The sequence below is a fragment of the Homarus americanus genome, unplaced genomic scaffold, assembly GCF_018991925.1.
Source record: "Homarus americanus isolate GMGI-L3 unplaced genomic scaffold, GMGI_Hamer_2.0 scaffold41027, whole genome shotgun sequence".
Classification (NCBI taxonomy): Eukaryota; Metazoa; Arthropoda; class Malacostraca; order Decapoda; family Nephropidae; genus Homarus; species Homarus americanus.
The window spans coordinates 2,958,147-2,982,223 of record NW_024745073.1 but is presented as its reverse complement, the minus strand read 5'-3'; the positions used below and the strand labels follow the sequence as shown (position 1 = coordinate 2,982,223).

Here is a 24,077-nt window from a genome sequence, read left to right as displayed (position 1 = left end):
TGTGTGGGGAGGTGTAATAAAGAGGAGAATCAGGGAAAACACAAACATCTGGACTAAGTTGGGTTTTTAATTAATAACGTTTCAGAAAATCATTTCCTTTCGTCAGAGCTTAGAGAGAAGACAGGAAATTTTAAAAAAATACAGGTAATATACAAAAAAACTCGAAACATTATTTTAAAATTTACCTTTCCGCAAAACTTTTACAATTAACATATCATTACAATTTAAAACCCCTAAAATGACGGGAGACCAAAGTATAAAACTAAAATGAGGTGTGTGTATATTTTCGCTGTAGGTATCAACACACACACACAATCAAACACACATAAATAGCCTCTCTGCTACCAAGGCCTACATTTCCATCCCAGCTCTTCATATCTGTCAAGCCCAGCCGTAGCCTCACACTGGCGTGACGTCATTGAGTAGACATATATTTTCCTTCTATCTGTCTTAGGTAGGTTTGACTGAGTTAGACACCGAGTTGAGATGATGTAGTGTCGAGGTGGTATTTCGTTTTTTTACATATGTGGATATTTTTCAATGTGTAAAGGATATTCCTGGTTACATAGGTAGATATTCATCTCTGTGTAATGGATATTCTTGTTTACGTTGGCAGATATCCGAATTGTATAAACATTCTTCTCAGTTTTATTGTGTGAATATTCCTCCCTGTGTAGGCGGATATTCCTCCATGTTGACCGGATATTTCTCCCTGTTATACGGATATTCCTTCCTGTGTACCTGTAGAGGTGTATTCCTATCTGTGAGTGTGAATTATTCGGGAGTATGCACTAAGCGGATATACATAGGGAAAATTGGCCGGAGTTGACCACTACGGCAATATCCGCTCTCGCCTACACCGTAAAATTGACCGGGAAGTGACGGACATATTCTCCTCCCTCTTCTACCCTCGCCTTCCCTCCTCTCCTCTCCTCTTCTCTTCTCTTCCCTCAGTCTTGATTTTGCTATTTATACTCATTCATATTCTTTTTACATTGGTATTTTTATTGCTATTCTTTTACACTTGTATTCTAATCTTAATTCACTTACCCTGGAGTACTCCCCTTTATAATTTTGACACTAGTACACTTATTATATATACATTGGTGTAATGATTCTTATTAGTGTCGTTAAATTACCACAGCATCTGTTTGTATCTCGGTACAAATCTACAGTTTTATCCCAGAACCAATTGATTAACGGAGTGAAATACAGGGATGGACGCCTTTAGCAAGTGCTGTCCGTGTCGGGTACATGCGATCAGGAGAGAGAGAGAGAGAGAGAGAGAGAGAGAGAGAGAGACGTTAACATCTCAAAATACAGGAACATACGTGCTATTTTTAATTAATTTTAACACTTGAGATGTACTGAGGGAGATGCACATTAAAGCTACCGTGACTTTTAATTAATAATAAATAACACTCACACCTCCTTATAACTGCGTGTAAGTATGGATTTATCAAGCATGTTTTCATTTTGGCTGGACTTTCAACAACACATTAAAGCGAGTTCTCAGAGTTATAAACCCGGTGAGCAAATTTCTTTAATGTGTGTGTGTGTGTGTGTAGTGCGTGGAGTAGGAGCTTCATTAAATATGCAGATTTTTGCTCCACCTCTTGTTTACCTTCATCACACTCCCCAACACCTTGTTATTTAGTCTCTCGTCTTGTATAATGTGTATTCTCACCAAATATACCAAACATTCAGTACAAATGTTTGTCGCCGCCAAAACCTCAAAGTGGAACAGAGACCAGAAATCCGGTATATCGATTTGGGAAACGGTGATTATCTTTAATATGGAGCTGTCCCCCTCCCTCCCCCCCCCCCTTCCATGCGTACATTGTGGCAGACGCAAAATAAATTTCTTGGAAAAATCACTATTCATGATTCATTACAAATAATATTGAAACAATGTATTAAAAAATAAGTTTAGAAATATAATCCTTACTTTACGGACAACTCGATTGAAATATTTGTTGTACTTAGTTTCTATACTTAATGTCATATTTCTGGTGAACACATGCCAATTTAATTTGTACAAAAGTGTTCTCATTCACCTGAATGCTACATCAAAAATAAAACTTAGCTATCCAAAATTACATGTGATGATTGTTATCCGAGATCCCAAATGACTCGACGAGTGCTGCGGGCTGTAAAACTCTGCGGTGTTTACTACCCACGTTTCACTTACTCTGTCCACTGGTACGCAGGCTGGTGAGCCGTCCGTCTACATCTGTTCTAATGATCTTCAGTATTTTTCTTGGCCATAACTGCTATTCATATGATAATATATGTGAAACACTGTCTATACTATCTATTATATCTGCTGTTTTTCCCCCAACACCTCTCCTTAGTATAATGTTTATACAGTGAATTAATATAAAGTGTTGAGTCAGTGGACGCTAAGATTCTTTACGAAAACTGAGTATGTAAGTTCAGGATGAAAGTCTGTGAATTTTTATACTTGTGTTAGTCCTTCCCTGGTTTTACCTGTCTTGTATTTATCTCATACCCATGTTTTATTACCTCTGTCTCAGAACCTTGTCCACCTCTTGGTCTACCCAATACAATAGTGAGAGGCAAGTTAAGTTACGGAAAGATATAAATTTTATTTAAATAAAAACCTTCGGATCGAATACGATATTAAAAAAATATATAATTTTGATAGATGATTTCAATATTTAAGTTAAAATGTAATTAACGACAAATATTAAATTAAACTTAAGTGTCGAAACTAATGAGGAATATGGATTCAGAAGATAAGTTTCAGAGAAATATGTCCAGAAATTTCCCCTTTATGGAAATATTATTTATCGTAAATAAATTGTTGCAAAAGTTATCAAACACTTAGCTGAGAATTTTCTCTACTTGCCTTAAGTGAAATGTCCTTAAAAGGCGTAGATCAAATATTGTTTTAATAAATAATTGAAAGGTTAAATGCTAACTTTCGCAGCTTCCCCTTTTGTGAATCATTTTATCATCTTCCTCACATTTGTTCTTGTCCCAAATAACACAACTATATGTAGCCAAACACTATTTAATAACAAAGTGGATAACATTTCACCAATTGCTGTTGGCGAACTACTAAAATGAGACTCCGATACGAAATAGTTACACGACTATTAATCAGGATTTAAAGAACGAAACAATCATAACAAATAAATCATACCGCCTTGCTGGTACGACTCATTATAATTACTACAATCAATGCAGCTGTAATATTCATATTTCACTATACGTAACGACCAATAAAGACGTCACGCTAAAATGATCATATTATTTCATGAATACCGAATTATTTAGCCTTGCTCTTTTTTTTCATTTCCCTTCAGTAATAATCCCCCTTGAAATAAATTTATTATCACTGTACACACACGGATTGCCAGTTCCCAAGTTTAACATATTTTATTACTAATATTCCTTAAATATGTCTCGTAGTAACTCGCGTAATGCTGTAATTTTATTTATTTTTCTGAATACACTATAGCTTACTTTAGCCATTCTTTTATGATAATATTAGAGTTATCAGTTCCATCTCTGTCACGTCTTCATTTCTTCTGTTTCTTCTGCTGTATTTTTTTTTATTTTCCCCGTTCTTTCATCCACTTCTCTCTACCGTAACATTTATCTACACTTTCTCTTGATCTCCTCCATCTCAATGATTCATTCCAGGCACTTTTCATCGCCTCCCCCCCCTCCTCCTCCTCTCGTCCGTCCACCTCACAAAACTACCTCAGCCTTGCCGCCCCTCTATACACATCACTTCTGGTCTTACTCAGATGGATGGCTTCGTAGCTCATCATATTCCTTAGTCATATCCTTATCTCAGGTCTCAACTAAATAGAAGCCATAGTTAAAGAGTATTACGTTTATAAAATAGCGTTCCTTTCTGACTTAACGAGTACTAGGGGTGGGTGGGTGCGTGCGTGCGCGTGCGTGCGTGCGTGTGCGTGCGTGTGCGTGTGCGTGTGTCAATCGGTATTATTAGTAAGAGATTCATGGGTTTGCTATTCACCGTTAGTTTATGCCTTTTTTTTTTAACCCGACTGAGTTCAATACCAAACAATGAGAGAGAATTTACATCAATGTCTAACCTAAATGTGGCTATTCTATCGTTGCAAATCAGACGATGAAAAAAAGAGACAGAAAGTGAGGATTGAACGAAGAAAGAGGCGTAACGATTGTCGATGACGGGAAATAAAGTGATGAGAAGAGGGAGGGAAATAAATGAAGATTAAATTGTGCAAAGGTGAGGGAAATATGTGAGGAGTGACACACAAAAAATACAAGGTGATAGGGATAAAGTGAAATGAAGTAGAGGAGATGACGTGGATGAGAGAAAGCCAAAGATAAGTATAGAATGAAGGAATAGCACAGGCAAGAGGGAGCACTGATAGCCCTTGTGAGAATAAATCAAGGGAGATGGAAAAGAGAGAAATAAATGGCAAATGCGGAGGAAAGATGGATGGTGAAGGGAGAGAAGGAGTGTCAGGATGATGATGATGGATGGTGCATGAGGCAGTGACGGATAACACCTGGTGGATAGCAGCTGTTCTTACATATTGTGCTCTGTGTTATAACCAATGATACATACAGAGAGAGAGAGAGAGAGAGAGAGGGAGAGGAGAGAGGAGAGAGATAATCTGTGTGCATTTGATCGGGATGAGTAAAGGGGTAACTTAACTAACATAGTAAAATAGAAAAGTGCCATAAAGCTATCTCACATTCCGTCCAGTACCCTCAGGCAGGTACACACTCACTGTCAATACTAAACCCTCTCGTGGTATTTCAGTCAGTCGACCCACAAGCCAAGGAAGGAACGCAAGACTACTACTACTACTACTACTACTTTTAAAACAACATATCTCCCGTAGGCTAGACAAATGCCACTGACCCAACATCACTCAGAAAAACAGAACCCTCATACATCTCACATGATTTTGACAATGGCTTAAAGGAACCATCGCTACTAAATTTAAACGAAAAGAAAAATGTATACACCAATATGATAACACATTTTTGATTGATTTAACTCAAATAACTGACTGACTTAACTCACTCCGTAATAATTATTTGAACTAGTTGGGGGATTTATGTTGACAAATGAACCACTGACAGTTTTTTGTTTAAAATAGATTACCACCCGATACCTTTAATATATAATAAAAATACTGATGACTTGTCCAACATGTTTGCATCGAATTTGCCTGTCTGTCTGTCTTATTAAGTCCTGTCTAGATATCTATCTACCCAACTGTCTCTCTATCTGACTATTATCTATATGTCTGTATCTATTTTTTAGTAATTTGTCTATCCATTGATTGAGAGTCTCACAATAATTAGGTGTTGATAGACTAGCGTAATTACTAACCTTATTACACACTTAAAGACTTTAGGTATTGAAGCGCTGTCAACGATCTCAAATTATAACTACTTACTATATGTTGTGTTAGCGCAGGTGTTGGAGTGTATTTGTTCATTGGTTATGTGACGTCTGACTCTCCTGTGTGTGCTGATCATATTCTTAAAACAAACTAGTATTATTTTATGGAATTTCTAGAATACTGCGGTGTAAAATTTTTTTGTTTAAATAAAGAAAATACTCAATTACCTTTGTCTTGTAAGGTACATGAAAAGCAGTTATTTAAAGAATGTTCATAACGACTAAAAACAAAATGTAGTCCGTAAAATATAACCTCGGTCCTCGCTCCAAGATTAAAATGGAGCAGCAATCTTCAAATTATAAACGACCCATTAAACTCTAATGTCTCTCGGGACACAACAAAAGACCTGTCTCCATGTCAAGAAGATGTCTCACAGCTGCTGAACCTCACCACTAGAGGCTATGAATGTAGTGATATTTCAGTACAGTTTTACTCTGAGACAGTCCGAGAACATACAAGGGATACAAGGACCCTAATAGACGCATAAGGACTATAGCCATTTCGCATAGAATCACAGGAATTTATGTTGTGTAGAGATAGTCATAATGAATTCACTGACATGTTGGGGGAATGGTTGATGTGAGAGGAGTGTCAGGGTTGAGATGATGAATAGAGAATGGCCAGAACGTGCTAAACAACACATGAACGTCACTTGCCCTTAATTGTAGATCTGAAAGTTTCATCGTCAGGAATATTACCAGTAGGGAATGTTGGGTTCGCGAAATACAGTTGTGGATGTGAACATTGCACCGCTCCCGCAAAATCACATTAGATATACAGAGGGTAAGTCACATTTCATTGTTAAGATCTAGAATCATTATCAAACAGCGATACAACTTTAGAGTTTACGATCCATTCGCCACGGTGACAACATAACACAGCCACGTGAGTCAAACAGAGGACACATCGTCAGGAGAAAGGGGTAAGAGGGCGGTACCTGAAGTGAGCACGTCCCTAACACATGAACAGGTCCTCCTCGTGTGCCTGTCTGCCACCCTCCACTTCCAAGTGCCTACTGCAGGTGAACACTAATTACTGCTGCAGAAGGCTGAAGCGCTCCGTCACGCTCTCAGGATAAAAGGCAGCTATTACGTTATTGTTTTGCTTTGTCAAGTTTAACTATGTTTTGCTTTCTTCTGTGCTGGGTTAAGAGGTTGCAAGGTGGCATTGTTTGTTTGTGAAAGACAGAGATTGCATGTGATTGTGTACGTTTGTGTGTGTGTGTGTGTGTGTGTGTGTGTGTGTGTGTGTGAGAGAGAGAACGTGCATGCTTCTACCTACCATATCTCTATTTACCAATACTGTACATGTACAACACAATCTAACTTCCTCTACTTACTTTTTAAAACAAGTACTTGTCTCTGAGTACCTAAATACTTCATCAATCTACATCACCATTGTGCACCTTACCTTCCTCTCTTCCTCTGCCTTCCTTTCTCAACGAATATAGAAACCCGGAGACTCGCTTCCCTTGTAGATAAAAGCTGATAATGTATTTCTTTCTTAAGGTCTTAACTACCTCCATCAAGACAATTTGCATCTTCTGAGAGCAATTTAACGCCTGTCATATTTTTGCATTGAAAAATATCCACCCTGAGATAGTCTTTTTAAAAACGATGAGAGACTTCCAATTTTCTGTATAATATTCTAATCTTTGTCTGAATACCTGACGTTCCTTTATGGACTCTCTTGAGGCAGTAATGAGGATCATGGTGGGTCTCTTTGTATATCGTTTAGGAAGCGTATCGTCTTGTTGATCTATCGATAAACAATCACAACATCCCCGTTTTCTTAGAATGAATAGAATCATTGAGGCTAAGAAACGAACGCCCGTCAACTGTAGGCAGAAGATGGGAGAGGGTTAGTCTGGCATGCTTACGTTCCACAGGAGTATCACTGTGGGGTGGAGGGGAACTCCAGGTGCTGCTGTTGGCTCGTGTTAGATAATATACTGTATACTTCCCAGAGGTGGTTTTGTTGGTTTCAGAGACGAGTGTTGTTGTTATCTTAATATCTTTAGGTGTTGGAACTGCCTGCTGTGTTCGCTGCCTCTTACTTTCCTCCCCATAATAAGAAATTTTAAGAACAAAGAAATAATACTATTTATATTTTCTCTGTAGTTAGGCGTTTTAATTGTCTTTTATTATATGGTTATTGTTATATGTCTTTAGGTGCCTCACTTAGGTTTCTTACTTTCTTTTATATACAAGAATTAATTATGTTTTTATTCTCTCAGATATTTAAAAGTTTCACTGGCCCTCTACATTATAGTACACAACAACTTTTAAAAACTAAGAAAAGTATGTGTTCCTTTATTAATTATGTTTACCAAGATGATGAATAACTGCAAGTGAAAATGAAAGAAAAAAGTGATAACAGATAATTATTATGTGATATTACGTAAAACGGTGATCATTTAAGGGAAAACTACAGTATACAATCGATCTCTATATTTTGAGAATTTAAATAAAATATATACATAATTGAGAAAAATCGACTACCATGTAAGTACACAAAAATTCAGCCCATGAGAAGGATAAACTCGATAATATATGAATCAAAAGACAAATATATTGTCTACGGTTATCATAGTTTTTATTTTCCTTATATTTCTTTCTGTTTCACTTAAAAAAATGCTTAAAAGAAAACTCACATTATCACCTAAAAACCCACATATATGGTAATACATATTTCCTCTGTGTGACTATTATAACCCAATATGACTTGAATATATATATCCGTTCATGTGAGCTTTTTACTGTCATATTTGTTCTCGCTGATAGAGTGAAGGCACGTGGCTTGGAGTGAGGGGTTGGCGGCGTGGAATGAGGGTGGTCCGGCATAGGGGTGAATATAAGAGTGGAATGAGGGTAAACTGAGTGGAATGATAGTAGACGTTGTTAGGAATGAAAGCGGGCGCCGTGGCTCAAAACACCCCCCCAAAAAAAAAAACCCGGAATGACATATAACCTCGCCACATACAGAGCATTGAGAGAGAGAGAGAGAGAGAGAGAGAGAGAGAGAGAGGGAAAGTAATTAGATAGACAGACAGACATCAGATAAACAGACACAGATAAACAGACAGAAAGAGAAACTAACAGACAGACAAAGTTATCAATATCAGCCACAGTTTCACCTGAGCTGGGGTAAACGTAATTAGAATGTAAACACGTCATCGCGGCTAATATGAAATACACGGGCGAAAAATTTGCATAAACTCATACATATTTCCGTCAGAGTTAAAATGCAGTTTATGAAATATTTGTTCATAATGACGAAAGCTTTACCTATTCAACCCATTCTGTAATATGTATGTGTACGTGTTTGGGGGGGGGTGTGTGTGTGTGTGTCAGGTCACCCATCCTATTACGATACTGCAAAAGTCAATTCAATTTCGTCCAATTACCGATTGAAGCGGAAATTTAACCCCCAAAAATATTCAGGTGTCTGTTGAATATTCAGTGATGCATTAAAGGGTTGTGAATTGATATATAGACTGGTTTTATCAGCACCAATAGAAGTTAATAATAATGTTGATAACTGGTGTAGTTATTGGTTGACATTACACGGGGGATGTAGAGAATTTTATCCCTGTAAATTATATGCCTGTGGATTATTATTTTTTTTAATAGGATTTCATATTTTTTACCCTTGTTAGGAAATGGGCTCTCTCTCTCTCTCTCATTCATATCGCACAAAGAGAAGTCTCCTAGTGCACAGAGGGCTTATGGATCCCACTTTTTTGTTCCTTTTATATTCAAAGTTTGTAGTTAATATGTTCTATTACCCTTATTGTTCCCCCTTATCTATTCTTCTGACTATACTCCAATTATTTCATTACTCTCTCGTCTGTCATTGTTCTCACTCACCCACTACAATCTTTATCTTTCATAAATCCTTAAACATTTAATTTTGACTTTGTTCGACCATGTAGACGGATGGTCGCATGAATGCAATGTTGCACCTGTCATCACTTAATTAACACTATTAATTACACCTGGTTAATACTCTGCACACCTCCAAAACCTTTTATTGAAGAGAAATAGTAGAAGAGATCTTTTCGGTCTGTGTGTAAAGAGAGCGGCTCGGTGATAATTATTTCTGGCAATTAATGTTGGACATTAATTGACTGTGGCCCCTCGGTGGCTAGGTGGCAGATATTATGGAAATAGATGCGTGTGGATGATGAGTAAATATGTAATATATATATTCACGTATGTTATATACAGTACATATGCTGTATGTAAATTAAGTGATTATTTTCTATCAATATGTGGTGGAGAGAAAACTGAAGCTTTAATCACCACCTCTACTACGTTGCCAAGTCTCCCCCTACATCACCTCCCTCATTATTATTCCATTACCACAAAATGCCTCCGTACAACATTACACGTACAGCAGGCAGTGGTCTATACACATTAATGTATCGCTCAAAGTTCATGGAGGTATCACATAATATTTTACAAACAGATATATATCGCCAATGGATATTCTTTATATTGTTTGAATACGCCAACTGTATCCATAAAAATAGTTGATATCACTTTAAAAACAGGTTCAGAATAAATACGAACATCAAAAATATTTTAGATATTATACGACTGTGTGTAACGGAAACATTGGGTATTAATTTCTAAACCTATATAGTCATGTTATAATCTTCCAAAATTTATTTGTGCTCCTCGTTCAGAATTTTCAAATATTTAAAATGAGGAAAATATGACAAAAAGACTAAGGGAGTAACTCTTTTAATTGTTAATGATCGCTTTTTGCTTTACCCTATTTCTAAGATATATGGCTAGGTATGTTAGCTCTAGAAAGTGTTAAGGGTTCAAATATCGATCCTCAATTTGGTGAAACAAATTTATACAAATTAGGTCCTTTGATTCGTTGTGGAGACGTTTATTATTGTTTACCCTCAGTGGGCGGCCCCGCCTTTCCCACAGGGTAGGCTGTTTAGGAAGCCCCAATTCAACCAGAAGAGAATGGGTACATAATTTTACAGATGGGAGTGTGAAATCTGTCGAGTCGCAGTGCTGGAGACATCGCTTCGTTGTTTACCGAAAAAGAGGCTTAGTTGTTATTTTCACTACCACAAAATTAAATAACTCATGCTTTGAAGGACATATTCAGCACCGTCGTTGTTTTCAGAACTGTACATAACCAGGTATTTTTGATAAGGACAGTTATGTCTACCACGTAGACAGCCTCTACGACTTACTATTTTGCTGTCACTCGTAATCGAGTATGACGATCATCCAGCTATGATAAAATTATACGAGTTATTAAGGATGTCATTTTTGTTGGCGAGTTCTGGGGTGACTAGAAAGGCCGATACGGGACCGGCAGGATCGTTCACAGATGTTGCACATGTGGAGGATTACATCTATTGCGGGAAGGGCAGCGGCACCGTCATTCCGGCGTTGTCGCTTGCCTGCCTGCTAATTCGAAAGTATTCACACCTTCTCGTGTAGTACTCCACCAAGCGTTACGGTGTGGAGTAATTGTCTGCCAGGTGAGGTGGTCGATTTGGCACTTCTTCAGAGAGATCCCGTGGTAGCTATCACAGTCTGACCGGTCTCCCTTGTTCTTATAAATATTAACAATGGGGCGCATTTAAGAGCTTGGGGGATTTCCCCCTTTTCCCCTATATTCTCCAGGAGAGAGTGGACGCGGCTGGTAAGCAGAGATTCTCCTGCTTTATACACCTCGGTTGGGATTCCATCAAGGCTTTGTTATTTTTTAAAGCAGCACGTTTATCATCGACGAGTACGTTGATTTCCGGGTCATTTTCATCAAACCAGTCCTGGTGTATTCTTTCGATCTGACCGAGAGCCCCTCTGGAGGTATTTGTCATAACAATGCCGAGAATATCCCATTTGGCACTGGGAATCAAGTTGTTTGTTGTCGGGTTGTTTATTAACCCATTTTCGAACTGTTCTCTGAAAGCATGTGCTATCGCTTAGTGTTAAAAACTCTTCTGAAGGCTTGTTGCCTTCGCTGTTTTGGGGCGACGTGAAGTAAGAGCTTCCCTCTGACGAGTGTTTGGATCGTGGGTGTTGCCACGAACCCTTGAACTTATCGTCCTGCCTAAACAAGGTATTGGTGATAGTGAGGTTATGTGCAGCATACTTGCTGAGGAGGCGTAGGCCGTTGGGATTACAGTTGCCTCGTCCATTTATCCTTATGATTCCCTACCAAATGTTAGCATCTCTGCCAACTCTGACATTGGAGTCACCTAGGAGCACAACCTTATCTAGCCTCACACACACACACACACACACATACATACAGCGATAAAAACAATGTTAGATGCGCTCCGTTTCCAAAACGTATAAAAACTTGTTCACAATAAAGTCAGCAGGGAGTCCATAACAGTGAATGGCAATGTTACCATCGCACTCTTTTATTGCACGTATTTTAATATCTTATAAAAACAAATAATTTTTCGAGCACTTTACACGAAAAATGGACGATGTTGGAAATATAAAGTTTATATGTTTGACACACCAACAGGTACCACACACGACTGGACTCGAGGATTAAGATTACAATGTACAGCATGTGTTTTATATATATATATATATATATATATATATATATATATATATATATATATATATATATATATATATATATATATATATATATATATATATATATATATATACGTTAGTTGCGTAATACTTGGTTTACATAACATTATTTTCTTCACATAATTTCAGTAGATCTCTGTGAACATAAAGTATGGTAGCTAATAACATTCTTCAAAGATATATTAATTATATCCTACACAGGAAATATTTTATCAGTATTATCCAGCAAAGAGGAAATGAATAATATCCTTCAGAGATAAAAACACAAAGGAATTAACTCGCACATCACCACCAATGAACCTCGGCTAAAATTCCTAATTAACATCACTACAATACACCTTTCATTATTATTAACGTTTAAATGCTTGTATCATAAACATGAAAATAATTCGATATTTTAGTCCGAGTCTTAAACATACATAGACTATAACTCCCACCTTCCTGACACACTTCCTACCGTGACTCACCCTGACCTCTCACCAGTTCTACCTTACCTACCTGCCTACCTGTTGCCTCATTAAGTACCATGAATCGCCCTCGCCTATTTTACCCCTCCCACCAACTCGAGTCCCAGGATGGTGTCTAACTCCCAAAGATTATAGTCATCGTAAAATGTATATCCTTCATGGGTATTTTATTTTGTCACTGAATTTCACAATATTATGAGAAATATATACCATGGAATAGATTCTCCTGGTGAACTTACACTTCCACTAAGTATAGCCTCTCTGAAATATATTCGGAGTAAACAGGGTAGATCCGCTAAGAAATGTATTCACAGTAGAGAGATTACTTCAGCTGTGAAATATATTCGTGGTACGTAGTATACCCGTACTGAAGAATATATTCTCATTCAGGGATATATTGAGGAATATTTTCGAACTGAGAAGTAAATATATTCTAATATTTACCCTCCACATATCTCCTCCCCCTCCCCCTTTGGATCCCCTTCCACCTCACCATTTACCTCCCCCTCCAACTCTCCCTCCTCCCCCTCCAACTTGACCTCCTCTACCTCCCTCTCTCCCTCCTCCTCCTCTACCTCCCTCTCCTCCCTCCTCCCTCTCCTCCTCTACACCTTGATGACCTCACTCATACATTCACCAAGATGGATATCAATGTTACTACGATGATGAATAGTCACCAAGATGAACGATGTCACGAAGATGAACGTCGTCACCAATATGATCAGAAGCCACTAATATGATCAAAAGTCACCAATATGATGGATGATGTCACCAAGATGGATGATGTCACCAAGATGGATAATGTCACCAAGATGGATAATGTCACCAAGATGGGTGATGTCACCAAGATGGATGATGTCACCAAGATGGATGATGTCACCAAGATAGACGACATCACCAAGATAGACGACATCACCAAATGGACAACGTCGCGAAGATAGTCAAATGTCACCAAGATGGACGACGTCAAGGCCACTTTTGCTCTTCCCTTCCTCTCCTTTCCTTCTATCCAGCACTTTTATTCTTCCGTTTCTTAATTCCTTTCCCACGGCTTTTCCGTTTACTCTTCCATGCATCCATCCTTTTTTTTTTTGCTTTTAACTTTCGCGCCCCGTATGCAGATAACAACAACAACATACATGCATACACAAGAATCATACTATCAAATAGACATACGCGTAAAAATCATACGTTCATACATACAGAATATTATACTCTTATACACACACACACACACACACACACACACATGCACACTCACATTCATATACACACACGCACAAAATATAATCTTACACACACACACGCACACGTTCATATATAACCACGCGAAGGGATTTTGAGCGGTTAAGGAATTTTAACACAGGTGGTAAAAATGTCAATTGAAATGAGATTAACTCATTATTTTTGCTCGCTGGTTAATGTGTTCATTTCGATGACGAGGAAGATCTCGTTGTTCTGAATCGTTTGAGAATCATTTTTCACTTCAACTGTACAAATCTCGTCGATGTCTATTATTTTATATAATTTCTGTGGATTTCAGGTTGGCTTTGTTTAATCTGAAAATGTGATTGATTCGGTTGGGTACATGATGAATTGTTGAGGAAATTGATGCCGTTTTATAATCCGATTATTTTTTTTTTTATAAATGCTTAAGGTTGTTGTAATGTATGGTGCATAAGGCTATACTGTATTGCAACTCTCTCTCTCTCTCTCTCTCTCTCTCTCCATCAGTGGGAGTAAATATACCCGGTTTCTGATAAACGGCGACAGCAATGAACCCTTAGCATGTACCTTACTGTACCAAGGGTAATATAATATCGCAGTGTGGCTGAGGTGGAGCATTAAAGTAGCCGAGAGTTATACACCTGCATTATTAAAGTTGAAACTGAAATATGCACACACACACACACACACACACACACACACACACACACACACACACACGTTCTTGGGAATAATGAATGTGTAGTGTGTGGGGCTCGAAACATGAAGAAAAAAAATGAGACAAAATATACCAACATTAGAGAAGTATACTGCATGTTTAATTGTTTTAATTAGCGAGAAATAAAGGCCTGAGAGTTCAGACAGAGACTTACTGCTGGATGGTATTGTACTTCCGTAGCGAGGATTAGCGTCTTATTTTACCGAGGCATTTTTTTTTTGTTTGCTTCGTTACTGGCGCACAGGTTCCAACAAGCGCTATAATGATAAATACTTCAATCTTGATAACCTTAAATTTACAAATAAAAATAAAACATAAAAGAACGTATTCAATAATGTATTACAGTTTAGCTGTTTGTGTCCTTTCTACAAATACTATGACAGCCAATCTATCCATACTAGCATAAAAATGAAAAGTGAGATAACTGTGGAGAAGAAGAGACGGAAAGAAAGGCAAAATAACCAAGATGAGAAAATGAGAGAGAGAGAGAGAGAGAGAGAGAGAGAGAGAGAGAGATCAGCTGGGTTGGAAAGCCTTGACCGCAAGGTACCTCGGAATTTCACCAAAACTGATCTAGAAAGCATACCTAGTTACATCCAGACTGAACAAGGTGCAGATGATGTTAGGATACAATCTCCTAAAAATATTTGATCGTGATTCTTCTTCTTTTTTTTTGGGGGGGGTGCAGGATTTTGTTTTCTTTAGTTAATAAATATATTCTAGAGGGAAGAGGGAGGAAGCCTTAACATGACCTTACCTAACTCAGTCATTAAGATTGACACCGAATCGAAATAGACCCTAACCTAACCTATCTTAACCTAATCATTAAAACCGGAATATAGTTCGAATAGGTACCAACCTACTCTAATCATTAATTTTCAGGGGCCAATCCTTTAAAGGTCCTAATGTATAAAAATCAAATCCACAGTAAGAAATAAATTTGATATTTTAACAACACACTATCGATACCCATCACTAGTTCCTGATTCTGTGTAAAAAAAACAATTCGAAACTTTGAAAGACTGAATAATATTAAAACTTTCGCTGTGTCGTATTATTTTATAAATCTTGTAGAGCTTCAACACAAGTTATCCATTTTTTTTTTCAATTTTGTAAGTTTTCTGCCGTTTATAGATTTTTACCCATAACAAAGAGAAAGCTTAATTTAAATCACAATTATCGAATCCGTGTGATACCTTGTTAAGTGTGTTTTAAGAATTTTAGTAATTGGTAGGTACTGTAACAACATATATTATGTTTTTGACACTGGATGGGACTTTATCGATGCTGCTGCCTGTAGGTCAGAAGAAATAATCCTTTGTATCTAGTGTTTACTATTTGTATTATGAATTTATGAAGATAGGTTAACGGATTGGTCGTTTACACTCTTAAAATCCACCTCCACTTGTAATGACGAGTAAAGATAAGTCGTAATACTAAATTAAATCGAAACTGTTGAACGTCTCACATTGCATCCTAAACGCTTTCACCAGCCTCGGCAGCTTGGCAACATCAGAGTTTACCGGGAAATATCATTTGTGTGTCTACTCTTGGTATTTACATAATTGATTCTGGACTTGAGTCTAAACAAAATATGCGTCAGCTAATAAATTTCAGAGATAATAAATATAACAAAGAATGACATTATATAATAAATCCAGGGCGGTGAGAGACATGGCTAAATTCTTCCAGACTCGAAGCCAAACTTATTTTTTTTTTTGAGAGCATAATGACGGAGGGAAACTTTCAATCCTCCCTAAAATTAGCGAGAAAATTGCGTATGTAGGAATGAATACGGTAGTTGTAGAGAGTGACGTAGTGAAAAAAAACGCACATTCATGCACTTAAAAATATACATTCACAAATACTCAAACATGTATCCATGCACACACACACACACACACACACGGATACAAAACACATGATAAACCTATCCCTCTTACTCTGTGTGACGGAGAGATAAAAGAAATGAAAATAAAACAGCAGCCACAAGAGCATTAGTCAACTGTAAAAAAAAAAAATATTGAAAGTAATCCGCAAAAACGGGAGAAACAGTCGAGTGTATTGACAGCGTCCCCAGTGGCGGTCTACCCGATGTACACACAAACTTTCACGTGAATGTTGCTCTTACTTTTGGCGTCTCACTAATTTCTAAAATGATTCTTCTTTAAGTATATATATATAATTTTTTTTTTGTAGTTCTTATGTGTATATCAGAGATATTTAGATATGTTTATGTAGGTATTTATAGATATATCGTTGTTACAAGACCCCAGGCGCCTCATTCAGACATGGTTCACTCCTGTTGTTCAAAGTTGATATTGTGTCACTGGCTGGTCGTGTGTGCCTTTCCCCTTCAACTATACCACGAAAAAGATCTCTCGCGCTCTCTCCACACACACACACACGAACACAGAAAGACACTCCCCTATATGATTTACTTAAAATTTATACCATGAAATATGAATTAAGCTTAAACGCAAGAGAAAAGAAAAGAAACAGTAGATATATTATCTTCGAAGAGTGACTGTTATAAAATTCACTTAATACACAACCGGAGAATACGAAGAGTAATGGCTACTTAAGGAACATATTACGGCTGACTCAACTCTGTATGAGATTTACGACAGGACCGTGTTGTAGTCTTAAGTTAGAGCGCTGTTTGCCTCCTTTTTCTTTATACCAGGCTGAGTAATTTGACTCTTTCACATATTGCAATTGCTTTCAGTTATGTTGTCTGATGTTCAAATATTTATGATTTTGAGGCATATATAAATTATTAGTGACATACAACATAACTTCCATCCGGAAACTAGATCAGTAAGTGTATTGTACAAAGACTCAGTTATTCTTATGCTGTATTATTCTCTTTCAAATGGTTTAGTGTATAGTACGTTCATATATATGTATACAGTATTTTGTAACTTAACACTCGCACAATGTTCAAGAACGGAGAGAGAGGAACGCACGCACGAGTACTGTATATTCTGAGGTGTTGCGGCTGACACACACACACACACACACACACACAAATTAAACTAAAAACTCAAAATTCTTCTCCCATCAGAAACTTGAGTGTGTTTTAATTCTGGAACCGTAGGCAATACATCTCAAGACCATTATGCTGTTCTTTTCGTTTATAAAAAAAAATCAATAAGCAAAAATAGTTATAAAAGTAGTGTTATCTTTACTAACAGCCAATAGGACATGATTAAACTAGCCGATATTTTCTTTTCACTCGATTAATTTTAAGTTACATTCCTACTTAATGTTACTCATCTGGCCTAGAGGTGTCTTTAATCTCATTAGGCCAGCCTTACTGAGTATGTTTATCTCATGCGTTATCCATTATTCTGGCTCTTGGTCTATTTCACTTAATCTGTACACTTCACGATACTAGAACTCAATTAGTTCAAAGGTGGATAAGATTACCCCTCCCTCCAAAACAACTAGCCATTCAATATTCTATAAAAGAACATGTAGGATACTTTTTTTATTGTTATAGGTAACATGAATATTCAGTATCGGTCTTTTTGCCATAGAATTTTTGGGCTCGTTGAAAGTGTTTTTTTTTTCCTAGGTCTAGTCTGGTTTGTTTAGGTTTGGTGAGGTTAGGTTTGGTTAGGTAGTTTTGGTCAGATTAGGCCAGGTTTGGTTAAGTTAGGCTAGGTGGAGCTGCTCTAGATATTTCTACCTAATGTACACAGTTTTCGCCTCAGGAAAGTAAGGAAGAATCACTGCTTTTGGTAACTGTATAAGTCGTTCGATTACAAAAACACAAAATGTTATTGATGCGAATCCCAGAAATAATTGTTGTTATTCTTTGCCTAATCTATGTAGATATCGGTAACTTGATCTACACCCGTCCACCTGCCTTACACTCCTAACTCTCTGTATACAGTCATAATTCCTCTACAGTAAGAACCCGTTGACCTGATTTACGGTAAACGCTGCTACTCCTCCAATATTCTCTACAACTCTTAAGATAGCCAGCGTTTTGGAGGGTTTGAGGCGCCTTTCACGTTCTCCAAGAATTTCTAACTGTTTGGAGAATCGCAAGATCTCCAAAATGTCTTAAAAGTGATTGGTTTGTAAAATGACTGTTGGAGTACGCCATGGGTGTGTACTGTTACCCTGGTTGTTCAGTGTATGTAAGGGTATGATAGTATGTGAGGTTAAGTCATGGTGACATTAAATAGGAGCTGTCATGGGTTTGTAAGAACACCTGAAGACGGGAATGTCATGACACAATAACTTAGTAAACAGTGAGAGTAAAGAGTTGAAAAGTGTTCCTACCATGGGAAGATTTTGATTCCCTTTAACTCCCACTCCTAAGAAATGATGCGAATAGATCTAGTTTCCTCTACCTCACTTTGCAACGAGTTTATTAACAATTATATACAGGTAAACAGATGAAACTTGTAGTCATGCCAGTGAGAAGCATCAGAAGAAATAAATATCAATGAGAATTTTGAATAATGATGAAAGCTCTACTCACAACAAAACTTTAAACACCTACTAGCATAATGAGTCATGAGCCCTGAATTATTAGAAATTTGTTAAAACAACTTATAAACAACTGTAAACAATAACAGTAACATAGAAACAATAGTCACTTACCTTGTGGGTCTCTAATAACAATAATTAATATTTTACTAACAAACTGAAATCACTATAATGCAGGATGTCGAAACTGGGTAAGACTGACGCAAGACAAGATATGTGATAACCACAAACTGATGAAGAGTGACTGTAACGACAGACACCGCGGAGATATATAATGCCTACAGACGCTGATGGCGAAAATTTCCTAGTTGATAATATTCAGATATTTCCTCAGCATATGTTAATGAGGAACAGAAAGTTGAACAAATTCCTCGGTATAAACTTAACGGAAAACTGAGTAGTATAAAACCAGATCCGATTTTCTCTGGGGGTAAACTATTGAAAATCTCCAACTTCATAAACACTCAAAGTAAACTTAAAATAAACTTTTTTTTTTAAAACTCGAGTAAAAATGAATCTAGAAATTCACCAATATATATAAATTCTAATATTAATTTACGGTAAAGACGATGAACACACAAAAAAAAACAGGAAAAGGAAATCGTCAACGAGACTTAAGTTTTGGCCGATAACAATCATAGGCATAATCCATTGAAGTTTAGACACACGAACCCTTGATAAGACAGGCAATTGAAAGTCGTGGATATTTCATCCTTTTAGATCTAATGTAATGTGTCAGTCTTACGAAATTTATCTCAAGCAAAAAAAAAATCGCATTTGACGTGTTATCTACCATATTCGAAGTTACATCTACCTCGTTCGACAAGTTATATACCGTATTCGACGTGTCATCTACCACATTCGACGTGTTATCTACTATATTCGACGCTATATGTACTACAATCAACTCCACAGTGATGGACGAACTAGCTCAGAGACTAAATACACTTAAGTTATCCAGAAGCTTGACACTGACGGAGGACAACCTTTCTGACGGAGGACGACCTTCCTGGCGGAGTGGTCGGCTGTCAGTCATACGGGAGAGTTGAACATCGATAATTATCATAACTTCGACGTTTCACTCACTCAATGTCGCTTACGAAGTACATTTGTGGTCTTGGGGATGTTATAACGCCCTTAAGAGTTAACAGAACTCATGGAACGCCGAAAAAAACACCCATGTGAAAATTAATAAGGTTGAGGAACGTTAAGTTAATTAAAACAATGTCTTTTAACTCATAAACACCCTAATCTTAGTGTAAAAGATCAATAAACTTCAGGATACGCGGAGGGAAATCGAATGGATTCACAGACAACAGTGAGCGTTGAAGTTCCTTACGTCCTCACGTTTTATCAGACGAGCGAGGGTTACCTGTGGGCGCCTTACCTTACCGCTATCTAGTACACGACACCTACAGTAACTTTAACTCAAGATCACACTCAAAAACCATATGGTCTTTATGCTCTCTGAAAGATTTGACTCTTAAACTAAATCGCAACATCATAAGTTTAACATCTTCGTTAACAACTTCTATAAATTACTAGGTCTGTCACTGTCGATGTAAGACTTACGATCAATATTTATTTGAATTTCATAGACTATACTTCGCAGCATAAAGACTTACTTCAGTATAAAATATATCCGTTTCTAACAGTACGCAGACACACCTACTCTCCCAAGAAACCCATAAATGAACAACGAAACACCGACATCATTCCAACCCACCTATCCGTAACACATTCCACGCACCTACCTGAGTCGACTGGGTAAAGTTGGTTGACTGGAGATGTAAGAGGCGAGCGAGTCGGCCTGATACTGCTGCTACGAGGTGTGCGTAGACTCGAGACCCAACGGGAAGTGGACGGGTGCGAGCGGCGTCACCTGTATATATACCTGCACGTTAGTCACGCCCCGCCCCTCACCGCCCGCCGACACCACCGCTGACATTTCGGTGTATTGTTGACGTCACAACCTGAGCTGCCAGGCTGGGGGCATCTCCTTCATACACAGCCATATTCTTTGTCTTATTTTGTTTACCAGGTAACTCTTTCGCGTTATCAGAGCGAGTTAGAGTAAACAACCAGGTGTGTTTGATTGACTGGTATAATATAAGAAATTAATGAGCGGTTATACTACAGTAATTAACAAGAACAGGTGGGAATATCTACGGTATAAAGAGGAGAAACTCTTCGTCTTTCATCATATCTTACGTTTTGATCATACGCCCACAGGCACCACTACCCCCGCCGCCCGCCCACGTTATAACTCCCCGCCTACTTTACTAGCGTACGTTATCAAGCCACTTGTCATGTTATCATCTCCACTCCAACGTCACCACGCTCCTGCCGACGTTATGAAATCTCCACCTTCCCTAACAAATCCACGCCCATGTTACCACATTGCCCCCACATTATCCACATTATCACAAACTAATTACCACACCCACTTTAATACACCCACATAATCACCCCAAGCCCATAATGCAACACCCATGGTAACACGCCAACGTCGATACACCCACGTAGCCACCCTCACACCCACACTATAACACCCATAATACCCCACCCATAATAATACGCCCATAGAGCCACCCCTACGCCCATATTACAGCACTCGAATCAATACACCTACAAATACCAGTTAATCATCAAGTTAACATGACCTAGAGATTAGCAGTCTTTATAAATAGGAAAATCTAATTATTTCTTTCTTAATATACTGACAAAACTCTTTTCCATTTTCTTCGTTAACGCTACAAGGTTTTTCCCTCACTGTTCAACTCCTACAGTGTTTTCAAGTCCATGGTTGTTTATTTTTCTCGATAGATAGCTAAGGTTACTTCTTCTGTATGGCATATTCTGAGACGTGTTGGGTGACTGTTTTAACTTTAGTCCTTCACGATTTGTTCTTTTATAGAAATCAAACTCAGAGACAGACAGACAGATATGCATATACAGTATACACACACATGCATGCACGCATACAACTGTAGTCACACATACATCACGCATACACTTACAGATACACACACAACACACACAACACACACACACACACACACACACACCTGAATGGAATATAATGTCCATATCAGACCATCGTCCCTCTCTCGACTTTTTTGTTTCCTCTGCTCACTCATCACATTGTTAATCCTGTTAGCTGGCGGTGAATTATATTTCCTCCGTATCATATCAATATAGGGGTGCGGCGGCCGAGTAAATACAGCCCTTGTCTCCTGACCTAAGACGCTTTTGTTCGATCCTGAGGCAATTTCGGTCCACCCAACTGTAAATGGGTACCTAACTTTACAGCTGAGGAAGTAAAACCTGTCGAGTGCAGTGCCGATCACACCGCCATGAACGAGTGGTCAGTAGTCAGCACTGTGATGAGGACAAGTTAAGTGATTTAATATGAAGGAGGAGCAACAGGGAGGATAATCTGTAAACAGTCAGGGAGAAGCATCCGATTTTCTTTGCTTTATCTCTAGGCACGACTGTCCGTTAGTGTCAGTATGGATACAACACTATATACTAAGCCTTCGGTATACAAGGAGTCAGCAAGGCTGGTACTGTGCTCGACATCACTTCCCATACTGTAATGTTAGGTACGCCTTTACAGCTTAGTGGATTGTGAGTGGCTTGTAATCTACCCAGTGATCATTAGAAGATGAAGCGAGTGCTGTCTCCACCCAGACACCTCACCTCTTTATATACAGCAGGTGAACCATACCTCCTTGTAAAATGTTCAGCCATCCCAAGTGACTCACTCACTACTTGTTGCTTCTCAACCTAAATGCGTAGATAAACAAACTCTGCAATCACTGAAATATCATTAAATTAACTCGTGTGTATTTCAGTACTGGAGTGTGATTTTGGTGACTTCTATCTTCACCTTTATAAATTTTAGGGTTAAGTGACATGATAAAAAGCTGTTTACATTTTTGGCTGGTTCATCATCATCGTCGTCATTTGTAAGAACAGTCAGAAACCATAATCTCAGGCCCTCTAGGTTGAACGAGAGGTTAGGCTAGGAGTGGTGTTTCTGGTTGGAGGCTCACTGTGATGGCCACGTGGCCATACACACACGAACACACATACGGATGAATAGTTTGACCAATCTATCACTAGTAAGTCTACGGACTTGGCGCACCCACATTCAACCACAAGTAAACTGAAGAGTTCAGGCTGGGCACCGCGGACAAAACCAATGTAGCCAGGAAATTAATATTTGATGTTAATGATATTTCTATTAAAAATGATTCTAGTCAGTTGTTCATTGCCATTTCAACACTAACATTAATATCTTAATGAAGTGATATACCAAAGTTGCACAAATTGAAACAACAATAATTTACATTTCGACAAGTAATATCTACAACTAATATGTCCTTTAAAACTGATGTTAGGAGTAATATCACAATCAGTGTGGTGATTAATGCGATGGTGTTTGTGGTGTGTGTGATGATGGTGCTCTTCTGTGTGGTGAGTGTGATGATGATGATGCTTCTCTTTGAAATATCTTATGCCTTATATATCACATAGGCTTTTGTATAGAGATATTCTTAACAACTAATTACAAGAGTTATTATATAATATTTTTTAAACTGAGTAAAAAAAAATGTCGATGTGTTACTGTTGGAGTTACTTCATGAAACTTATTATTTCCTTGCTGGTCATAGAATAATGATGAACCACAGCTGTATATCCGCATGGCAAGGTATAGGTCCGGTGTTGTCAGAAAAATTTAAACACGTCATGACAGGATATTTCTACCACACTTCACCACCACCTATCCTATTCCCTTGTTTTTATTTTTCAACCACCCGTGTGCGTGGGTGCGTGCGTGTCCGCTAAATAGGGATAGAGGAATAATCTTTTTTTGTTATGACTGTAAATTAATTTGCGTATGAAAATAATTTGTACGGTTTCATATAAGACTTCGTTTACAATCATAAATATTCACATTATGCCTAAAGCAGGTTACGCTACTTTACGTTGCGTGTAAGAAAACATAAGGAAAATCATAAATATTGGATTGCCGGCCATTAACTTGGTAAAACTTTTGTATTGACTAATAAGTGATGCCTTCATGAGCCTTAAGGCATTGGTGCTTTAATTC

The 24,077-nt window shown here is 37.9% G+C and overlaps 1 protein-coding gene across 1 annotated transcript in view; it reads right to left on the bottom strand.

Moving 5' to 3' along the window:
• Positions 1-20,834, bottom strand: part of LOC121878368 (FMRFamide-related neuropeptides-like) — a 59,469-nt gene extending 38,635 nt beyond the window's left edge. The window contains exon 1 of the mRNA XM_042384571.1: positions 20,709-20,834. The gene's annotated coding sequence lies outside the window, so the exon portion shown is untranslated. The remainder of the gene's footprint in view (positions 1-20,708) is intronic.
• Between the last annotated feature and the right edge of the window lie 3,243 nt (positions 20,835-24,077).